This window comes from Neovison vison, chromosome 12 (assembly GCF_020171115.1).
Source record: "Neovison vison isolate M4711 chromosome 12, ASM_NN_V1, whole genome shotgun sequence".
Taxonomy (NCBI): domain Eukaryota; kingdom Metazoa; phylum Chordata; class Mammalia; order Carnivora; family Mustelidae; genus Neogale; species Neogale vison.
Window position 1 is genome coordinate 81,755,498 of NC_058102.1, and position 3,784 is coordinate 81,759,281.

At 38.9% G+C, this 3,784-nt stretch overlaps 1 pseudogene; it reads right to left on the reverse strand.

Annotated features, from left to right (window-relative positions):
* Positions 1-219: 219 nt before the first annotated feature.
* On the reverse strand, positions 220-2,976 carry LOC122890943 (annotated as a pseudogene).
* Positions 2,977-3,784: the final 808 nt, after the last annotated feature.

A 3,784-nucleotide genomic window follows, 5' to 3' on the forward strand; every position in this document is an offset into this window, starting at 1 on the left:
ATGCTTTTCTCTCATGGGAGCAATACACACCCATCATAACCTAGAAACATATACATCCCTCCATTCCCTGATTTATTTGCTCAGTACCACACATTTCATCCTGGATGATGAATTGTTCTTAACTCTGTTGTTAATGGGTCAGGGGTGGTCTAGAACCAGAACCAGCCTGGCCATCTCTTGGCTGAGAGACAGGCACTAAGTTGCGCCCAGTCCTTGGGGTCACAAACAATCGTCTCCACAGCAAAGAGCTAACAGATCAACTATTCCCTTTGCTTTGAATTTCTTGGCAGATCACTAACTTGACAGAAGCTGGAATTTGCTTTCATAAATGTTGGAAATGAAGCTATCAATGTTTATTGTGTACGCACAGTTTAGCTTGGGGATAACCTTCAGGCGGTCTTTGGTGAGGATTTTGAAAACGTGCTTTGTTTCCTGTAGAAGGATTCCTGTAACACCCACATAGGAGGTGCATTTGGATTTTGTGACTGAAACAAGAGCCCCATGAAGATCTGCCTTTAAGAGCTTGGCCTGAATCATCTGTGGCTGCGTGCCTGGGTTGAGACCACTGCACAGGTCCTGGTGGTACTGTTTTCAGAGTTCTCTTAGAGGGAGAGAAGACCGTAGCTCTGCTGCTCTGGCTCAGTGTCAAAAAGGTGCAGCTCCCTCCTCTGCCTGGCAGAAAGGTGTTTGGATTTTTTTTCCCTTCTCTTTTCTCTTCTGGTGAGTGGAGTACTCCAAGACCACAGTCTTGCATTGCAGTTAGTCCTCGCAGGTTTGCTGCGCTTCAGGAAGGGGCATGCTGCGCTTCAGGAAGGCCCTCACAGATGCCTCCGCCTGTTGGGCTCCTGGAAGAGGAGCATCAAACTCCGGCCATCTTCTGAGAAAATGCATGGTGGATCACATGCTTCAGTATTGGGCCACTTCCGGTGCATTCTGATGACGTTTCCTGGGGGCGACCCTCACTCTTTACCTTTCTTCACTTTTCTCTGCAGCCTTGGCCATCAAAACTTTTCTCATCAAAGTCCTGTGTGGAAGGACATCTCATGCCTGAGCTCAGGGGGTCGCACCAAGTCGCCAGACTGAGATCCTCCAAGTCGCCAGACTGAGATCCTCCAACTCTCAGCTAGGGTCGCAGATACGCGGGCCCCAGTAGCGTTTCAGTACACTACGCCAAGTGACAAAAAGAGAGCTCCATTTACAATTGCGCCAAAAAGGCTAAGACACCTAGGAGTAAAGTTAATCAAAGAGGTAAAAGACCTGTACTTCAAAAACTATAAAACACTGACGAAAAAAATTGAAGATGATACAAACAAATGGAGATATAGTTCATGCTTTTGGATTATTAAAGTTATTATTGTCAAAATGTCCTTATTAACCAAAGCATTCTACAGTCACTGCAATTCTTATCAAAACACAAACAGCATCTTTTGCAAAACTAGAACAAAAAATACTAAAATTTATATTGAACCACAGAAGACCCTGCATAGGCAAAGCAATTTTGAGAAAAAAGAACAAAGCTGGAGGTATCACAATACCAGATTTCAAGATATACTACAGAGCTTTAGTAATAAAAACAGTATGGTATTGGCACAAAAATGGGCACAGACCATTAATAAAACAGAATAGAAACCCTAGAAATAAACCCATGATTACATGGTTAATTAATGACAAAAGAAGCAAAAATATACAATAGAGAAAAAAAAAAACAGTGTTTTCCACGAATGATGCTGGGAAAACTGGAAAGCTACATGTAAAAGATGAAATGGGACCACTACTGAGTATTTACCAAAAAAAAAAAAAAAAAAGAAAAGAAGAAGAAAAAAACAACACTAATTTGAAAAGATACATGCACCCCTGTGTTTATTGCAGTATTATTTACGATAACCAGGATATGTTAGCAACCTAAGTGTCCATCAGCAAATGAATAGATAAGGAAAATGTACATATATGTATGTATACACAATGGAATAGTATACAGCCATAAGAAAGGATGAGATTGTGCCATTAGAGACAATATGGATGGACCCATATATTTTGCTAAGGGAGATAGGTCAGACTGAGAAAGAAAAATACCATATGACTCCACATATAAATTGAATCTAAGAATGAACAAACAAAAAGCAGAACCTGAACTCTAAGTATAGAAAATAAACTCAATGTTGCCAGAAGGGAGGGTGTGGGATGTTAGGTAAAATGGATGAAGGGGAGAGGAAGATACAGGCCTCCACTTATGGGTCAATGAATTCAAAACCCCCATGGAATCAAAGAATTATTAAATTCAGAGTGTTTGAGGAACTCAGTTAAAATATAGGAGGTGTGATACTCTATAGAGAGTTGCACGCTTGCTATTAGGGGTGTTATGGACTGAATGTGTCCTCCCCCCAAATTCATGTGGGGCGGTGTCAGGTGAAGGGGCCTTTGAGAGGTAATCAGGTCTTAAAAGTGCTGTCCTCATGAATGGCATAAGTGTAACTGAAAAGAGACTCAAGAGAGATGGTTTTTCTCTCAGCCATGTGTAATGAGAGAATGTCTACAAACCGGGAAGATGAGCAGGGATCCTGACGTGGGGCTCCATCCCAGGATCCTGGGATCATGACTTGAGCTGAAGGTAGAAGCTTAACCAACTGAGTCTTCCAGGTGCTCTGAAACTTGCCCATATTCTTACCCAGTGAGGATTCTTCTCTCCAGATGCTTCTATAATTGCCTAGTATAATCTGCCAGTTATCTATTCATTTATGTATAATTACTTCTCCCCCATAGATTATGAGCTGTTGAACTGCAAATATGAGGTGGCTCGTAATTTCTAGAGTACCTAGAACTGTTGTCAAAAGGTAATAGAAATGTAATTGATTGAATTCTCCCCTTTATTCACTATGAGGCCTCCAGACTCCAGCACAATACCCATGATGGTAGTAGATTACCCACAAAAGATCCAAATACAGGTGGTCCTGCTGCCTTGACCTCAATTTCCCTCATCCTAGACAAGCCTGGCCAATGCCTTTTGGGGATAGACAGCATAGGACTGTGAATGGTCATTTTTGACTTGTGAACCATAAATGTACCCACATAAAAAGTGAAAATAAAATATGGTCCAGTTTGGGCTGGAAGCTGGAAAAAAAATAGCATTACATGCTCTCTTTTTTTATATATAAAAATACAACCATAGAATATTGAACTCACAAGACTCTGATCTGATAGTAATGATTAGAGCCAAGGGTAGGTTAATTTCACAAAGTTACTTTGTTTACCAATTCTAAACACACACACCCACACACACATGCTTATAAAAGCTAATTTTTGTTTATATAATTAAAACTACTTAAGGACATTTTAAATCAATTATATCTCCTTTTATTACAATAGGTGATAAATAGGTATAATTATTCTGTTATAATGTAATAGTATGCATATAATATTAAATGTACTGTGAAGTGAAAATATGATTTCAGTTTTACAACTTTTTCCCTACATAAGCATATTTTACTGTTTTAACTTTGCTGAAAAGATTTATTTTAAGATGTACCCATTTTATTTTTAAATGTGCCCTTGTATTTCATGTTTCTTTTTCTGCTTAGTGATACTTAATCTTCTTATTATAAACCTTTTATGTGATTTGTATGCATATTACTTCTTTTCAAAGTTGATGAGCTGTTCTCACATTCTTTCAAACACACATAATAGATTGATTTTCAAATTCCCAAATGTTATAAATAATTATTTCTAAAGAATTCTATGTGAAATTAAGGTTTTTCTCTGGAAAACAGATGAATTTGAGCTTACTTAA